At 40.6% G+C, this 19,547-nt stretch overlaps 1 protein-coding gene across 4 annotated transcripts in view; it reads left to right on the forward strand.

Moving 5' to 3' along the window:
• LOC105498461 (Janus kinase 1) overlaps positions 1–19,547 on the forward strand; it is a 237,422-nt gene that overhangs the window by 106,928 nt on the left and 110,947 nt on the right. Inside the window, exon 1 of one of the 4 annotated variants that reach the window (XM_011770613.3) lies at positions 8,557–8,901. The exons of the other annotated variants lie outside the window; for them this stretch is intronic. The gene's annotated coding sequence lies outside the window, so the exon portion shown is untranslated. Of the gene's footprint in view, positions 1–8,556; positions 8,902–19,547 lie in introns of those variants that run through there. 4 annotated transcript variants of the gene reach the window in all.

Here is a 19,547-nt window from a genome sequence, read left to right on the forward strand (position 1 = left end):
CAGCCACCGCTCTCGGTCGGTCCTCACGCTGCGCGGCCCGGGCTGCTCCTGAGCGCTGCTCAGGACCCCGCGACTCGGGCGGGGAAGGCGGGGATTTCCAGCCCCGCGGAGCCGGCGGGCAGCGAGGAGGTCCCCGGGCGGGGGCCCCTGGCCGGGAGGGGAGCGGTTAAGCCAGGCCGCCCCCTCCCCCAGCGCGCACGGCAAGTTTTCACAAACAAGCCCGGAGCGCGCTGTCTGACATCCTGTTTATACCACCCCGAGATACAGGCGCGGGCTGGAGGGCTGACGTCCCTAGCTCCTTGCACCCACTTGACCGCCAGCTCCCGGCCGGGGTCGCGGCGCAGAAAGGTTTTCTTCTTCGGCCCCCGGACGGAGGCTGAGGGTCTTAGCTTTTTTCCTTCCTTGCGGTCTCAGCGAGGGAAAGTTTCTGGAATTTGGAGCTGGGTGTTGGGCGTCCGCGAACTCGGGAAACGCCCCCTCCCCACTTGGATTCTGTTAGGAATCAGGCCTCAGGTAGCCAGCGAGAAGTGGGAAAGGTGACCCTGGGCGAGAGGACCAGGGAAGGGGAACAGTGGGAGAGAAACACCCGGGGAATTGCGAATCCCACTGGAAAGGGACTGATTAACCGAAACGGACTGGTCTCTGGCTCCCTCACTCCAACTCCATCCGCGCGCTGTCGGCGACCGGGAGCATCAGAGGACTAATAAACACTCCTCCAAAGTCACTCCCCAGGGTCCCTGGGATGTGGGCTTCTTGGATGTGTGTTTACTAAGGAACTTCTAAATAAAAGATGCGATGTTTGCCAGATGTTTGTGCACACGTTTTTTGGAGGGTTTGCACTCCATGATTTCCTGTGTGTTCCTGGGGAAGAGGACCCCGTCCTTCCTGCCACTCTTCTTACTACGTGGCTGTGAGCTGCCTTCTGCCGCTGGTTGGGTACATCACTATACATGTCATTGACACTTTTTTCCCCGAGTCATAGGACTTTTCTCTCAGTGGTAGGAATTTACAGTGGTATAAAATTGTCATTCTTTCAGGTAGTAAAACATGGGTAGTTAAATGATGAGAATAATGCAGAGACAGATGTAATCAGGGAGTGTTTGGTTTTGGCTATTTTTTTTTTTTTTTTAAAGAAAAGATTTGAGTTACGTATGGGTATAGGCACAGTAGATTTTGTTGAAGATGAGCAACTTGTATTGATTGAATCTTTGTTCTTTCCTTTCCAAAACCCCATTATGTGTTGTTTCTTGATTTTGCTTTTGGTGACTGTGATGGTTTCCAAGACCAGGGAATTATTTTCGTTGAAGGATTAATGTATTCCTTTGTACTTTGTGGTGAAGATTAATGGAGACCGCCAGGGTTCCAGACATTTCTGGTACAATATGCTTTGTAATGTGGAGAAAATGTCTCCCCTGTATAGATCCAGATCACACTTAAAGATGTGGGGACATCATACTTGAATGACTTAGGACATTATAAATAAGAATAATCATAACCTCTTCTTAGTTCTGTATATCATATTAACTAACCACTTTGACCGATTTTAGTTTCTGTTAGTAGGTACAAAACTATATTTTTTTACTGCTAGGATTGCATTGTGATACTCCACACTGAATACAGCCAGTTTAAATGGTTTCCCCATTCCATACTATGCTAATTATTTACTGCCATCGGGAAATGATTGTAGAGAATGCGAGAATGCATAAATTAGATATAGGTAAAATAATTCAAATATTTCCCCAAATGTAACTACATTTCTGTTGTTGTAATTTAGGATCTTAACATGAGCTTGGCTAAAGCCTTATACTTCCTACTGAAACAAGCATTGAGAACGTGTAGGTTGATACTCATTTGTATAGAGAGAACAAGGGAACGCTGAGGTATAACTAACTCCACAGCAAAGACCAAGATCTATGTTTTCTAATTCTCAGATTCCTCTGGTGTTTTTTCCCCCTCAAACACACATCCCATTTTGTATGTCCTTATGTCCTGATGAGATAATAGCATGCCGTTAGATTTATTGTCTGAGATGTGAATATTCATACCAAGTTTTCTTGTTCATTTTCACATTTAAAAGCATTATTTTAAGTGGATGGGGAATTGGTTTATTAATGGAATCTCGCTGAGTACAAGTAACATTGGATGCTTTGTGATTTATTGTGGCTTAGTGGTATCTGGAACCTTGTCATAGAACAGGAGTGCTGGAAGGAACTTTGCAGATTCTTTTAGACCAGTAATTCTCAGCTGGGTACGATTTTGCACCCAAGGAGATATTTGCAGCTTCTGGAGACATTTTTGGTTGTTGCAACTTGGGGGAAGGGAGCGGTGCTACTGGTAGGCATCTAGTGGTTAGAGGCTAGGGATGCTGCTAAACATCCTATAACACACAAGACAGCCCCCCGTCCCAAACAGAGAATTATCCATCTCAGTAGTGCCCAGGTTGAGAAGTCCTGTTTTGGAATACTGAGTAAGGAGCAAGAATATCTGTGCTCTTGCGGTGGCAAATTTTTTCACTTCAGGGCACGTATTTTCTTCATTTGCAAAATAGAGTTAAAAATATTCTCCCTGGTCATCTCGCAGAGTTTTGGGGGGAGATCAGGTAAATAATGCATGGAAACTGTGACATGCTATGCAAATCATAACTAATATGAAGAGTATTTTTCATAAGTGAATCATTAGATTTACCGGTAGTTGAGGGAACCAGGGTTAAGGCAATATGTTGAGTAAAAAGCTGCCTGTGGATGGTTTGATATTATCGAATTCTTTGTTATTCATGTTTTGGGGTAAAGGTTTTTTTAGTGTACTTCGTTTTCTTATTGTCAGAACATGTACTTTTTAGCTCTATGATTTCTTTAAACAAAAATTATTTCTCCTATCGTTACAATAAGGAGAACTCACTATAGAAAAATTAGAAAATATAGGAAAGTAGAAAATAGAGGGAACAAGTCGTTCATGCTCTACTCCCTTGTCCATTTAAGCATGCTCACATCGATGCCAATTTCTTTTCTGTAAGAGCAGTTAAGATTCAGAGAATTAATGATGAGAAAGGAGAGAGTAGCTGGTGACCAAGGAAGGTGTTCCTTGTTTCTGTGCCCTTCATTTCTTTCTTTTTTAATAATTACGATGTAAAGGTAAATTACATTATAGTAGGCATCAGGGACATTGGTTCATTGTTTTTATTATTTTTATTTTTAATTTTTTTTTCGAAATGGAGTCTCACTGTCACCCAGGCTGGAATGCAGTAGCAGAGTCTAGGCTCACTGCAACCTCTGCCTCCCAGGTTCAAGTGATTGTCGTGCCTCAGCCTCCTGAGTAGCTGGAATTACAGGCACGTTCCACCATGCCCGGGTAATTTTTGTGTTGTTTTTTAGTAGAGATGGGGTTTTACCATGTTGACCAGGCTGGTCTCAAACTCCTGACCTCAAGTGGTCCGCCCACCTCAGCTTCCCAAAGTGAAGGGGATTATAGGCGTGAGCCACCATGCCTGGCCTGGTTCATTGTTTTTGTACTTTCCTTGCTGCCTCCAAGCCACGTTCTCATTCAGCTTGTTTCCTCTCTGCTTCTTACTGTCTCCTGTGCTCAGCTAGGTGTGCCACTGTTGCTTCCTGTCACACAAACCCTCTGGTAACATGGGATTTCAAACAGCTGTCATGTTGAAATGACTGGGTTTCAGGGGCCGGAAGCTAATTCCTGTGAGTATTCTTCCCTCTGAGGTGCACCAGCATTCTTGGCAGTTTAAGGCAACAGGAAAGCATAAAACATTAAGCTCATTTCCATGATATCTCCACTTCTGAGGGTTTATGATCTGTGATTCTTCATAGTTGGCAGTGGGCACACATTCTTCCTTGGTGCTCTATGGATAAACTGCCCAGTTCTGAGGCAAGACCTGCTTTAGAAGCGAAAGGATAATTTCTTTTAAGTCTACTCTGGCCAGAAGATAGAGCTGGCGTTTGTTGGGATATTTTTAATCTGTGGTAACTGAATTTACTTAACAGTACTACTATTCACACTAGCATTTTGTACATTCTCTTATTCATTTAGCAAATACTTGTTGAGCTCTTGCAGTGAATCTCAGAGTGAATAGACAGACAACAAAACAGGTAAAAATCTTTGTCCTCGTAGAATTTACAGTTTAGTGGAAGACCCTGAGGGCATGTTCAGTTTTGCAGTTGCAGATTGTTTACGTGTAAAAGAGCAAATCTTTGTGATTGTAGAATGTTTCCTAGAAGCCTTCATGGCACTCCTTTGAAGTCTGAGGACTAGGGAGTAGCTTCCCCTTATTTGTTGTCTTTCTTTTTTTAATATTACAGATTAATTCATTCTTTGTATGCACAGACATCTCTTTGGTTCCTATTAAGTGCCTGGCAGAAGGATAAGACACAGTTTATATGGAAATAAACTTGGTATACATAGCTGTAACTCAACGTGTTATGTAGTAGAGGTCGGAATTAAGAGCTCCAGGACCCTGAAGAGAGGTAATCCCTGCTTGGAGCCCTTGTCAAATGCTTTTTTGAAGAGGCTTCATTTGAGTTGGGCCTTCAGGAGTGAGTAGGAGTTCCTTTGTTTTAGGGTGGGAAGGAAATCTAGACAGAGATACAGTGTGAGCAAAGACATAAAAGTGGGCATGTACGTGGTGTCAGTGGCAGACTTGGAAGTGGCCACTAGATTAGAGCAAAGACTGCTTGGGAGGGAGCGGTAGGAGGTAGGGCAGGACGTGCAGGTTGGGTCCAGATTGTGAAGACTGTAACTCTTTCCACAAGTTTGTGAGCAGTGTTAGGTTGGGGACTGAGGCCTCTGTTGAATGAATGAGTAGGGAAGATTAGAAGCCATTTGAAATTTCCAAGTTCAAGAATAACATTATTAGCAAATGGAAGACCTGAAGCACTGAGAGTTCTATGAAGGGTCAGCTTCATCTGACCATTGTGCAACTCTCCTCCCCATCCCAGAAAACGCCCTTTATTATCTGCCATTTATCAACTATCCAGAAGACTGCTAGGAAACAAGAAAGGCTTCGAGCCAAGCAAGATGTCATGAAGTTCATCCATGCTTTCCTTACAGTGGAGTATTTGATTTGCTTTTAATTTATAAAGAATTTTTTGACAGTTTATCTAACTGGTTTTTAAGCCATTAGAAGATTAAATACAACAAATGTAAGAGACAAGAGTTGTTAAGTGGATGAATACAGGAAGACATGTTCTCAGAGGCAAGCAGTGTTAATTTTTATCTTAGAAGTGAATAAGGAGTTTCTACTGGTTTATGACAAGGAGAACCAAAACTCAAAAGTGAAACAATCTGGGGCATTTAGTGGAGGGCAAATACCATTGTCAACATGCTAGCAATTTGAGGTTGCATTGTTAATCACACCACAGTATGGTGATTGGTACTGGTAACGATCATCAAGCTATGAAGAAGAGGTCAAGTTGTTGAGCATAAATGAAGTGAAAGTTCACATCTCTAGCAGAAAAGGGCAAGTTCAGATATCTCATTTAGGGGTTAGGAGGTATGCAGGGGGGTCTGGGGACAATATAGGAAGCTACTTTCAGAGAATTTCTGTAGACAAATTCAAAGAAGAGGTTTTCTTCAGGGTGAAACACCAGTGAGGAATCTTTGCTTTAACTCAGGGAGAGTTATTTAAGAGTAATCTGCGAGAGAAGGCTGACTGTGAAACCTAAGAGGAGCTCTCTTCTTCTGCGTAGAAGACAGTAATAACTTGAATCCAGCTGTAGGAGACTAAATCACATCAATTTATGGTACCTCTGAGTAGAAAACAGACTGATTGATTGTCTTTTAGCCTTGTTTTGTTTTCTGATTCTGATAGTCTGTTTTTGGAGGCTCTGGATCTACACTGTGTGGTTTGATCCTAGCTGTAAGAGATTGCGAGCAAGTTACGCCTGTTTCCTTATCCATAGAATGACAATAAAGACAGTACCTACCTCTGAGGTTGTTTAGGTACTGTCTATGAATGACTATGCTTAAGATTTTGAAATGATGCCAGCATGAGCTAAAAATGTGCTAGCTATTTTTAAATTTTATTTTATTTTGAGACAAGGTCTCGCTCTGTCACCCAGGCTGAAGTGCAGTGGTGCGGTCATAACTCAAGGCGGTGTTGACCTTCTGGGCTCAAGCAGTCCTCCCCACCTCAGCCTTCTGAGTAGCACGAACCACAGGCAGGTGCCGCAATACTCAGCTAATTTTCAAATTTTTTTTGTAGAGAGAGGTTTCATTCTGTTACTCAGGCTGATCTCGAACTCCTGAGCTCAAGCAATCCTCCTGCCTTGGCCTCCCAAAGTTTTGGGATAATAAGCATGAACCACCATGCCTGACTTATTTTATTTTAATGAGTGGTAGATAGGCTGTATATTAAAAAAAAAAAAACACCTCAAATTATATTCAGAATGTTTCAACATAGTAGGGAAGATGCCACCAGTAGATACAAAACAAAGACTAACAGATATATTCTATGTTAGAAAGACTTCAATTAGCAATGAGTGAATCAAAAAAGAAGGCAGTTTCTCAAATCTAGAAGGGTTTATTACATAGACAGTGCCAAAGGTGCTAGGTAAATTAGGTTTTACTTTATTTTTAAGGAAAAATGACTAGCAAAGGTGCTTTTACTTAATTTAAAGTGCCATCCAAGGTATATAATTTGGTAGGAATGTATTCGACTTTCCGGGAAAGTTAATGTGAAGATACTGTGTTGACCTCACTGATTCAGTTTACTTAGCAAGTTGTGGGCTGTTGGCAGAGGCACCATGTATACCTGTTTGTAAAATGGTGTCTTCAGAATTGTGTGGAAATTAAGTATCTTGTAAATCAGATAGTACTCCAGGGAGTTTTGCTGGTAAGGAATTATAAGAGTTTAAAGGGACTCTGAAATATGTATTCAGTTTCTACGGAATGCCCTTTTACAGTTTCTGTTTCCATATACATATTTTGCTTTCCTAAAGCAAGATTTACCCAAAATGTAAAAGTGTACAGAAAGTTGGCCCTTCCTTCTAATCATAGATGTGTATTTTACAGTATTTTAAATGTATTTCCTGCTTGGTGATGTATATGTTGGACTGGTTTCTTGGGTCTGGGCATTATTTATACTCAAGAACAGTTGTTGCCACGTGATTGGAAAAGAGCTCTTGATGTCATTTTCATCCCATATGCTTTGACAGCAAAGGAGTTAGCTGTGTCTTCTCTTGTCTTCCCATTCTAGAATGAGAAAGACAGTAAAGCTCCCTAATTGATTTGTATGGAGGGGGAGTGGGTAGGAAAGCCCACTTCAGCTGAAAAGGCTGACCTGTAGGTATTTAAAATATAAATTTAGGTCTGTTATTTTCAGGTACACTTGGTAACTCAGACTGGTCTGAATATAAAGTAGAAATAGATAAGAACCACTTGTAATGAATGCAACTTTGTTTGTTTATAATGGTGTTTTAAGGACTTAAGGGTATTGGAACTGACAACAGTTTATTCAGTTAAGCACAATTATATCTGTAGGCTTGCTCGCACAGTTAATTTGATCAAATTATAGTGAGGCTATATAATTTATAACAATTTTTTTCAATTATAATTTAAAATAATGTTTATGTTGTACTAAGAAAAGATAAAACAACTCAAGGAAAAAATAATCTACCAAATATGTATCTTCCGAGAGAAAAATCTTGCTATTAAACTAGTTTGGTGCATCACACACAGGGATGCGGACAAATGCAATTTATATTATAAAGAGGTACAATGGCCTTTTTGCCAGGTGTACCTGCAAACCCATTTTAGCACTAATTCACATAACATAGACTGAAAGGTAATATGCGTAATGTCTTAATATTCTGACTGATTTTGTTCAGTTAAAACCATTCTGTGAAACTTTAGGCAAGTCCACGAATCACAGTATATGGGTTATCTTTTTGGGAAAATCATTTGATGTATGGTGGTAACTCCAAGGAACCTCATGTTTTTACTTGTGTAGAATGACTATTCGCTTGGGTTGGTTGGAAGCAGGAGGAAGTCAGAGGAAGTCATATTGGCCCAAACAAATTGTAAGCCCACTTGATGCGATTTAGGAAGCAGGCGGCCACTTACCATCTACAAGCTGTGGCTGAAATACAAATGCTGTTAGGTTTTCACGTTTGTTCCTTTGTTCAGCAGCTCTCTGTAGATCTCACATGTATGTGAGAACAAGACGGGCTTGGCTTCTGCCCTTAGAAAAGTACCTTGCTGGCTGAAAAAACAATTCAGCAATTGTATTACTGTTTGTTACAATGATGCTGAGTACCAGGAGAGATGTCAGAGGTGGGCTGTAAGAAAAGGGGCCTCTGCAGTACACTTTTATACATGGAAATCTGAAGGGTGAAAGAGCTGTGCTAAGAGAATGAGGAGGATTTCCAGTGAGAGGCAACAACATGTGCCAAGGACCTATGGTGGAACCAACACCCTGCAGCTGGTGCAGGGAGAACAAAGGTGGAGGCTGGTGAGGCAAGAAGGAACCTGGTCAAGCAGGGCCTTATGTACTATATTACTTTTGGGCCTTATAATGCATTAGGGGAAGTTGAAGTTTTTAAGCAGGGTAGTAACATGATGAGATTTGTGTCCCATGAAAAAACGGAAGAAGGATCCCACCCACTCACTGCTGCCCCTAGAGCACCTCTCTTTCCTCTTTCCCTTCATTCTGCTGCCAGATAAATGCCTTGAAAACCTTCACTTCCTCCCACCCACTCATTCTTTAACCCTTTGCAAACTGACTGCCACCTCCACACTCATGAGACTGCTTCCTTGAGGTCACCAGTGACCTTCTTGCTGTCCCATTTTAACACCTTTTTTCTGCCCTAGTTATCTAAAACAGTTCATGCTGCTGAAAACCTCCTTCCTGGCAGATGTTCCTCGACCCTACTGCTGCCTGGCTTCTGAGACACAGTAAGGACTTCCTTTCTCTGTGTGTCTCTGTTCTCTTTTTGAGTATCTTCTCTTTCTCTCACTTCTCCTCCTCCCCCAGTGAGGATGTTTCTAAAGGTTCTGTGAATGGTAGATCTTATATGTTGCGAAAACGGTGCAGATGACCCACTTTTGCCTGAGCTCCAGTTGTCCCTTTTTATTTATATTCCTTCCTCTCTGCTCCTTACCTCCCCCAAATACTGGTTGCACAGTTTCAGACACTATTCAAGGCACTGGGGACACTGGCGAACAAGAGAGGAAAGGTCCCTGTCCTTAAGTAGCCAGCAGTCTAAGATGTTAAACACATTGATAAACAAGATAATTTCAGGTGGTGGTAAGTGCAGTAGAGAAAGTTAGCAAGGTATGGGTAGTGAATACTTAGGTTGAGGGGTTAGGAGAAGGGCTCCTGGTCTGAGAAAGTGACATTTAAACTTAGCCTTGAAGGACAAGTAATGAGTAGGAGCCAGGCAGTTCAATGATCTGTAAGAAAAATGTCCTAGGCAGAGGGGATGGCCAGTGTGGGCCCCTGCAGTGGAATGAGCTTTCCATTTCACACTGGGCTGCCTTGCTGTGTGTCCTTTGACACCTCCCATTTAACTGCTCCAAGATTGATACCATCTTTCTTTCTGAGCCATTGTCATAATAATGGATGATTTCTCTGTTTTGGGTTCATACCATCTCTATCCACTACCCTGAAAACCCTAGGCCAGCAGGGTGTGGGCCTCACAGAAAACTTTTGTGAGGGCAAAGACAGTAAACATTTTCAGCTTTGAGCACAGCGCAGTCTGTCACAAGTTTTGAATCTGCAACTGTAGCACCAATGTAGACATGTAAACCAGTGAGTGTGGCTGTGCTCCAATACAACTTTATGTATGGACACTGACATTTCTGTTTTCACTTGTCACAAAATACTTTTCTTCTTTTTCCCAACCATTTAAAAATGTGTCAGCTTATTGGCTGTACAGAATGGGCAGCAGCAGGCCAGATTTGGCTCGCAGGCCAGAATCTGCTGCCCCCTGCCTTAGACTAACCCTGATCTCTCCCTTTGCTTTTGCCCCATCCCACATCCTCCCCAGGCCCTCTCAGGGCTCCCTCCCTGGTATTCGTATTCAGCACCTTTGCCACTTACTGTCCCTACTGCTGCAGCCTTCCTTTGGCTTTCTTTTTTTTTTTTTTTTTGAGACGGAGTCTCGCTCTGTTGCCCAGGCTGGAGTGCAGTGGCCGGATCTCAGCTCACTGCAAGCTCCGCCTCCCGGGTTTACGCCATTCCCCTGCCTCAGCCTCCCGAGTAGCTGGGACTACAGGCGCCCGCCACCTCGCCCGGCTAGTTTTTTGTATTTTTTAGTAGAGATGGGGTTTCACCGTGTTAGCCAGGATGGTCTCGATCTCCTGACCTTGTGATCCGCCTGTCTCGGCCTCCCAAAGTGCTGGGATTACAGGCTTGAGCCACTGTGCCTGGCCTTCTTTGGCTTTCTTTACCTGGGTGATCTATCATTGCTCACTCTGTGTCCATGTGCACACATTATTTAGCTCCCACTTATAAGGGAGCGTATGTGGTATTTATCTTTCTGTGTCTGACTCCTGATCACAAGCCTGTAGAAGCCCCTATTGCCTGTAGAAAACAATCCAAGCTCCACCTTAGTCTGATAGTAAAGATTCCTTGTGCTAAAACCTCAATTTAACTTTCTAGCATACTCTCCTGTTTCTCTCCTGCTACACTGCCCCAAAACAGATTGTTCATTATTTTGCTTTCAGGTCCCAAATGTTTCCCATGCTTTTCTGTGTTCTTCTTCTTCGTTTAATGCACTTTTCCCATGCTTCATGCTCTCCATCTGTCAGAATTCCATAGCTTTCAAGGCCCCTTCAGATGTCCCTGGTCTCTTCCTCTGCCCCTCCCTACCCTAACAAGCAGTGTGTATACACATAGTCCTCTGGTGGTGTGTAATCCTCCGTTCCAGCACGTCATGTTCCGCTTTGTGCTTCAGTTCTTTTGCAGACACATCTCCGCCATGTAGTCACGAGGCCCTTGAGGGCAGGAACCATCTCTTTCATCGTAATGTTGCCTTTCCCAGTAGGCACACGGCTATTTATTGAATAAACACAAATCCTGTGTACACTTGTTCAAATTGTACAAAATTTGCAGGAGAGTCAAAGTGGGAACATTTTACTGAAGGGAGTTTGGTCAAATTACATCCTTGATTGTTGTATAAAGTGGTACAGTTTTGTAAAGGATCATCAAGTATTTTGGAAGACTTGTTGGCTCTGCCAGTGGCTTAGATAAATAAATTCGGGCAAGTTATTGATCTCTCTCCTCAAAGAAAAAAATTGATATGTTTTCTTTTATATAAAGAAAAAAAGAAAAAAAAGTGATCTGTAACTCATTGTGTTTCCTTGCTAGAAAGCTCAAAGATAAGTTATTTGCCTGTTTTTAGTTGCTATCCAGTTTTCTTACAATAATCTCTCTGCCTCAGTCTCCTCATCAGATTACTTATCACATGTGTTAAATCCTTCTTTTAATTGATGGTTGTGTTGTCTAGATCTTTTATATTTATATAGGTAGCCTCAACTCTCCTTTGTTTGGAGAGGGGCAATAGAAATATGAATAATAAATAGTTGCCCTTTGGTTTCCCCAACCCTGGTGACAAGAAGATAATAAAACAGATACTTATCCTATGTAAAGCAGGCAAAAAGGCTTTGGGCTAATATGGGAATATTGATGTGGGTTTGGTGGAAAATGAGCAAAGCACCTTGTAAGGATCTGGTAGTCTGAAAGTTAATGCGTGCTTGGGGTAGGTCATGTCCTGCCAGGTCTGTGGGATTTGTGACACATCATCCCACATGGGGAGGAGAGTAGGCAAGGGCGTGAGACTATTGATTAGTAAGCTTTTACTGTGTCGGTTGTTGGGTTGTGTATTTTGCCTATGATATTTAATTTAATCTTTGTAATAGCCAGAGACTTGGATCTTATTGGCATCATTTTCCAGATGAGCAAACAGAGCTAATAAATGGCAGAACTAGAATTCAAATCTGAGGCGCTCTGGCATTGTAAACAACAACAAAACATGATTCTACTCTTCAGAGAGACTTTTTTCTCCTGGATTGTCACTTGTCCTTTTCTTTCTCTCTCTCCTGACATTGGTATTTAAAATGAGAACCTAGGAAACTTGCTTCTTCTAACCTCGTGTTTTCGAAGCAGTTTTAGGTCCTTGGAGATGTGCCTTGATGCGTCTGTACAATATAGTATTTGGTATTGTTAGATATAAAGAAGACCTGAGGCCGGGCACGGTGGCTCATGCATATAATCCCAACACATTGGGAGGACAAGGCAGGTGGATCACTTGAGGTCAGGAGTTCGAGACCAGCCTGGCCAACATGGTGAAACCCCATCTCTACTAAAAATACAAAAAAAAAAAAAAAAAAAAAATTACCTGGGCGTGGCAGCACGCACCTATAATCCCAGCTACTCAGGAGGCTGAGGCAGGAGAATTGCTTGATCCTGGGAGGCGGAGGTTGCAGTGAGCTGAGATGGTGCCACTGCACTACAGCCTGGGGGACAGAGCAAGACTGTCTCAAAAAATAAAAAAAGAATTGTTTTTTAGGTTTTGGGGCAGGGCAGTTGGGTTCATTTAGCTGTCCTAAAGAAAGTTTGGTATATTTTTTGTGAAATATTTAGTTTAAAAGTTGCATTGCTATTTTTGACATTTTAAGTCAGATGAGATTTACTGTTGCTTTATATTACCTGGCTGTTATATAACATGTCCCGTGTTTACCTGTGTGAGTCTGAGCATACCAGATGTGCTGTTATGAAAAGCGTGCTGGACTTGGAACTAGGAAATGCTGATGCGAGGCTGTCGTCTGCCACTTACTAGCTCTGTGACTTTGGGCTCATCATTGAGCCTCAATTTTTCTCAAGTGTAAAATGGACTTCATAGCACCTGTCACAAAGGAAGTTCTGTGAAGCTTAAATGAGGTAGAACCTACAAAATAGCTTCAGACAGTGCCTGGGATCCAGCAGCATTTAATGAAAGTTACCCTCTGCTACCCCAGATACTGAATATTGCCAGAAAATCTGTAAATTGTTACATAATGTTTACATCTTTATAAGTGGTAACTTTATAGGTAAATATTATTCAGGTTATAAACCTCTGATTTAGGAAACCTCCTTATGCAAACGGTTGGCTTCCCACTACAGAAACATCGTAATAAGATAGTGGTTTAGATTCCCAAATCTGCAACCAGTCTGTATGTTTGAATCATGGCTTATGATTAATCATAGCTGAATGATCGTGGGCAAGTTATTCAAGCTCTTTGTGCCTCAGTTTCCTCATCTGTAAAAGGATAATAGGATAATAATGGCCCCTACTTTATGGGATTGTGAAAATTAAATGAGAATGTGTGTGTATGTATGTGTGTGTTTGTCTGTATTTGTACCAATACCCTGTTGGAGTTTACCACTATTATTTACTGTTCCTCTTCTCTTTTCCTCCCTGTGTAAACAGCCCATAAGTTATCTGGAAGTTCCCTACTATCTCCCTCTTATCTTCTGCTACTGGAAGACTCCTTTTTCTTCTGTCTTTGGTCCCGTGTTAGTTGCTTCATTTTGATTGAGGCTGTCTTGTTCTAGTGTGCAGTACATTCTCATCGATCCTTTTCCTATACATTTCTTGCCTAGACACTTTGAAAAAGTGTTTTTGTTTTGGGTGGAAACTGAACATTTTTTAATAATGACTCATAAACCCAGCCAGGTGTTAAGGATACTCTTATATCAAGAAAAATGGAAAGCTATACAGTCTCAAGCAAATGAAAAAACTATATAAAATGCCTAATTGTTTATTGAATGTTTACTCTGTGCCAGAAATTCAGATCAATAAACTGAGCCTTAGAATGGTTGAAAATATTTAAAAGTACCTGGCTTTTAAGTGGAGGAACCTAGATTTGATCAAAGCCAACCTGGTCCTTGGTTTCACAATCCCTAAACTCACTTGCCTTAATAAGGCCTCCAGGCACTGCCTCAAGACTCCATCTGCACCCCTTCTGAACCTGCACTCTGCTTTCCCTCACACTCCTGCTTTTGAGATGGCAAAATCACTTACGGTTCTTTTTGGCTGCAGTAATGTTTCCTACTCTTTTGGCAGGGCAAATGTATAGTGTTTCAGATACTTTATGTGTTAAATTGGCCTTTTGTGTGTTGGCTTGGAACTTAACCACATTTACTGCAGTGTGTCTGGGGGAAATGTGCGCCAAGTTTCAAACAACCAACTGGGAATGAATTCTTTAAAAGGCAGAACTTATTTATAGCTAAGGGCTGCTAGTGTATTTATTTGAGTGTGTTACCTGCATTGGTATGCTTTAAGGGCTTATGTGTCATGCCTGAAGCGACATATTCTGGAATGTATACGTTATTGCACTTACTTGGTTAACTGTCCTCACTGTTGGCTGACCTTTGTACACTGACCCACTGCCATTGTGTTTGGCAAGTAGTGGGAACCCTGAGAAGAGACTTATTTAGTCCTCTTTAAAGATCAATCGTTCTTTATACTTTTCTGTATGCTTGATATATTTCAATTAAAAAAAATCAGTGGAGTAAGGATCAGGCAACATTGAAAGAGGAATTCTGCCACACAGTTGCCAGTCTGATGAAAATACTGCTTATGCTAGGTCGAATTGAGACTTTGAAAGATATTTGGGAGCCAGACACTTATGAGTACACAGGTATTGCTTTGAATATTGGAAGAAAGCAAAGAGTCAAACGAATTTCTTCTTGGTTTAGAGTCTTGTTTACTTTTCTCAGGTTAGAATTGATAGCTCTAATGGTTTTAAGAAGTCATGAAGAAGAGGCCCACCGTGAACCTGAATTTCTGGTTCTGAGTTTATAGGCATTGTCTGGTAAATACTGTTTAAGGGTTATTAGCACACAATGATCATAAAATCTTGTAATACTTTTAAGAGGTGTAAGAAATTGAAGTCACCTGAGAATACCTCCTTCTGATTTTACTGCAGAGAAATAAAGGAATCAGAGCTTTTAAGTGACTTGCCTAAGACCTGTCTGGGTCACCGCTTTAGGGATTGTTTTTTTATCCATCATCATGCTGGATTTGTTACTGAGCAATAAAATGGTACAGAAGGTAGTCACATAGAGAATTTAGGAAATAAAATACTCATTTGTTCAAATACTTCTCTGGAGGTTGAGATATATCTATGGGTAGAAGATTTAGAGGTTATTTAAGAGACATTAGGATTGTCTAGGGTCCACCCCTTACCATGGGGATTCTGAAGCGCAGTGTCTTATGAGAGAAGAGAGATCAGGCTACTTAGTGAGTGAGGTGTTCTAAGTGCTCAGTCCAAGGGCTGGCTGGATGACTAGCACTAAACCTGTGTGGATGTTTGTTCAAACTAATCAGCCTACGATTAGTTTGTTCCTAAGAATAATAAAACTTTGTTCTAGTTTTTTAAAATTGTAATAATAATTCTGCAAGCATTTAATAAGAATACTTTCTTTAATGTTGACTTTTTTTTTTTTTTGAGACAGAGTCTTGCTCTGTCGCCCAGGTTGGAGTGCGGTGACGCGATCTCGGCTCACTGCAACCTCCACCTCCCGGGTTCAAGTGATTTCACTGCCTCAGCCTCTAGAGTAGCTGGGACCACAGGTGTGCGCCACCACGCCCAGCTAGTTTTTGTATCTTTAGTAGAGACGGGGTTTCACCATGTTGGCCAGGATGGTCTCGATCTCCTGACCTTGTGATCTGCCTGCCTTGGCCTCCCAGAGTGTTGAGATTACAGGTGTGAGCCACCACGCCTGGCCTAATGTTGACATTTTTTACTCCTACACTAAGCTTTTATGTTTTTGCTTATTCTCTTCTAGTCTTTATCAATAATGTATAAATATGTACTGTATTATGTAATTTTCATTGCTGGATACATATACCTGTCTTCTTTTCTTAAACTTTTTTATTCTATTGTAGTAGAGTCTTTGTAATAATCATTTTTTGAATGGTTATGTAGTATTTAGTTGTGTTAATGTATTTTATTTTTCTTAAGTAATCTATGATAGAATATTTAAGCTATTTCTATTTTTACAGAATATTGTAGGGACCCTTTAAAAACACACAAATATCATTTTTCTGCTACTAATTGCTTTATTAGGATGAATGCATAGATTTACTGTGTCAAAGGTTATAACTGATTTTATGACTTTTAGTATGTAATTCTGGAAAATTAAAGAGAAACCTAAATCACAAATGGCCTTAAACATTGGCAGGAAGCTGCTAATTTCCTGACTGTTGTACAGGCAACCCACTGACAAGTAATATGTCAAATACTGACCATTATAATTCCTTATCCTAGGCAGATACAGTTTTCTTCAAATGACATGAAAATAATTTATTTGCTTTTGATGCTTTTTCTCATTGGGAAATGATATTCTGTAAGTGCAGAACGTGCACTTGAATGTGAAGTTGTAGTGAGGATTTTTATTTTTATTTTTGTATAACTTAGTTATAATAAAGGAAACAAACTTTATGTCACTTCTAGGCTGATGAAATACCCTAGTAAATGCAGTACATTTTTGCATGACTAATAGGAGTAGGGGCGGGGCTTTGACTTTTACATCAGTCAGGTTAAATTCACATAAGTTAGCTGGTTTCCCTAAGACAGTGACGTATTGCCTTTTGCTTAACTTTTTGTTAGTTGGGAAATGTATTCTACTTTGATGACTGGTGTTTTTCTGCTTAGTGGGGATATTTTCTGTGATGCCAGGATAAACAATTCTATAATGCAAATCTGAACACATCACTGCCTTGCTTAAAATCTTTCACTAGCTGCCCTTTGCTGTTAGGATTAAGTCTATCCAAACTCCTTAGCATGGTATAAAGAGCCTCTCATGGTCACAGCCTTCCTTTCCTTCCATTCTCATTCTTGCAGTCAGCACTCCTGCCCTGCTGACCGTTTTTGGTTCTTAAATATGTTGTGGTCTCTCTTACTTCTAGGACACTAAGTTCTGTAGATTCGTTAGTGAGTATACAGCCTTAGAGACTGCAAGAATTCTGAGCAGTATTTTTAAGAGTTAGATTTCCATCCAAGTACCATTAACATTCTAGGCTGCCACATTCCAAGATTTACTCTGGAGGTGTGAGGTGGAAGCCACGTTAAATGGCTGGAAAATAATCCTGTGGGAGAGATAAGCTTTGTCATTTTGTTTTTACCAGGTGTGTTGCAGTGAGCGTTGAAAAGCCTTCCACGAAAAATAGAGTCTTCTTTTTTCCCTCATTATGATTAAATTACTGGCTGCTAATCTTTCATAATGAAGAGAGAAGCCCAAAAGCAATTTCAGAACAAGCATCTCGTGCTGATTAGTGGTTATAGTGATTTCACACGGATAGTATTCCTTGTGTTTGAAAGTTATTTTATTGGTCAGATCTGCTTCTGTGAAATCAACAAGGGTAGTTTATCTTTGCAAAAACTTGTAACAAGCTTATAGTTACACTCCTTGGGGAACACAGTTCACATTTAAGATTTTGCCTTGGGCACCTCTGTTCAGCTTTATGCTGTGTCTTTCAGATTCTAGATAAGAAACTGGTTTGACATTAATATGTGGCATGATAGCTTTTTAGATATCCTTTTTGCTTGCATTAAGTCAGACAAAATCTGCAGAGCCTAGCACCATGCTCTGTATATGAGCTGCTTTCTCCATGTGTCTTGGTTCGTACAAGAGTCAGTATACCTAGACAGTCAGTAATCACTCATTGATGAGATTTGGATTTAATAAGTTTAAGCCTGGTCAGTAATTAGTGGGAACCAAACCAAGGCAACCTATAGCACATGGAGCATTGCATCAGAGATCTCAGTTTTTCAAATAAGGCATAGATAAAGGATCTCTGTGTATTACCCTCCTGTTCTTGGACTCAATTGTTCGAATGTTTCACCCAAAACCTCAATTTCAGGGTAATATTTAGGCACTCTCTTCTATATTATACCTCCGGTAATTTGGAAACATTTGTATTTCTAAATCTATTTCTGTATAAACTTTCTGTGAATTGTATATCTCTCCCTCTGTATATTACATAGTATAGATTTAAATTGAAAAATTCATTGTTCCCTTCAGAGGTGTAAGAGTATTCTGGCTGAATTGGAAATGTTATGTTAAATTTGAAATTATACTACCTAAATTTTGGACTTGTGTACTACTGTTTTAGTAGAGATGTATGATACTGCGGATAAAGTTCCAAAACAATCTGTGGTGAGAAAATTCTTGTTCAGGTACCTGTTGTTCAGTGAAACTGCTTTTCTATTGGGTATCTGTATTATTTTTTGGTTAAGTTAAAAAAAAGGGATTTATTGGCCTATGTCTTAAGAGGATTGGGGGAGGACCCATGGCTCATGGGCTCCAAGGATATAAAGGCACTCTCCTTCTCAGTAGGAATCCTGCCTATTTCTGCTTCCTGTTCGTTGGTCTTATTTTCTGCCACAATGAGGTTTTATCCACATGATCTGAATAGAGAACACATTGACTGCCCCAAGATGATGTCTGTTTATCAAATCTCCCTGAAAGACTTGTGCTTGTGTCACCCCTTGGTCTGGAAGGTGGACAGTGCAGGCATGGATGGGGGTCAGGTTGGACACTGTGATAGTTTCTAGAGAGATAAAAACAGATGTCAGCTGTAATATCTTGAATTGGCAGTTAAAATTTTTTTTTTTTTTACGTTGTAGAAAATAAACAACATAAAATTTACCGTGTGAGCCATTTGTAAGTTTCCAGTTCAGTACTATTAAGTACATTCACGTTGTTTTATAACTAATCTCCAGAACTCTTTTCATCTTGCAAAACTGAAACTCTGTACCCATTAGATAATAACTACCCATCGCTTTTTCCTGCTAGCTCCTGCCAACTACCATTCTACTTTTTCTATCCATGGATTTGACTACTCTAGCTACTTCTTATAAGTGGAATTGTCCATAATGTCCTTTTATGACTGGCATATTTCACTTAGCATAATGTCCTCAAGGTTTATCCATGTTTTTGTGTATGATAGAATTTCCTTCCTTTTAAAGGCTGAATAATATTCCGTTGTATGTATATACAACATTTTGTTTATCCATTTATCTGTTATTGGATGCTTGGGGGCTTCTACCTTTTGTCTGTTGCAAATGATACTTCTATGAACACCGGTTTCCAAATATCTCTTTGAGACCCTGCTTTCAGTTGTTTTGTGAACTGCCACTTTTTTGGATAACTCTCATTTAAAACTATGTTCATCTTTTTTTCCTTAAAAACTGCCCACAATTAACTCTTTTTGGTGCCCAGTAAGTGGAAAATTTAGAACAGCAAAATGTTTGCTTTATTCAACAAGCACCTTCTCAAAATCTAGAAAACAAAGAACATTAGAGAACACTGTGGAAGTAAGTATGATTATGGGTAGCTGGCTGACATAGAAGATTTTAGTTTTTACTATGACGTATAAATATTTACCTTTGCAGGTTTTAGTAGACAAGAGCATGAGGTCTGATTGTAGGCCTGTGACTTTGGGGAAGTTACCTAAAGCCTTGCCAGCCACCATTTACCTATTTGCAGAGAGGGGGTTGGTTATACCTGCTAGGGTTAATTAGACTATTAAATGAGATAACATGTGCAG

The sequence above is a fragment of the Macaca nemestrina genome, chromosome 1 (genome assembly GCF_043159975.1).
Source record: "Macaca nemestrina isolate mMacNem1 chromosome 1, mMacNem.hap1, whole genome shotgun sequence".
NCBI lineage: Eukaryota > Metazoa > Chordata > Mammalia > Primates > Cercopithecidae > Macaca > Macaca nemestrina.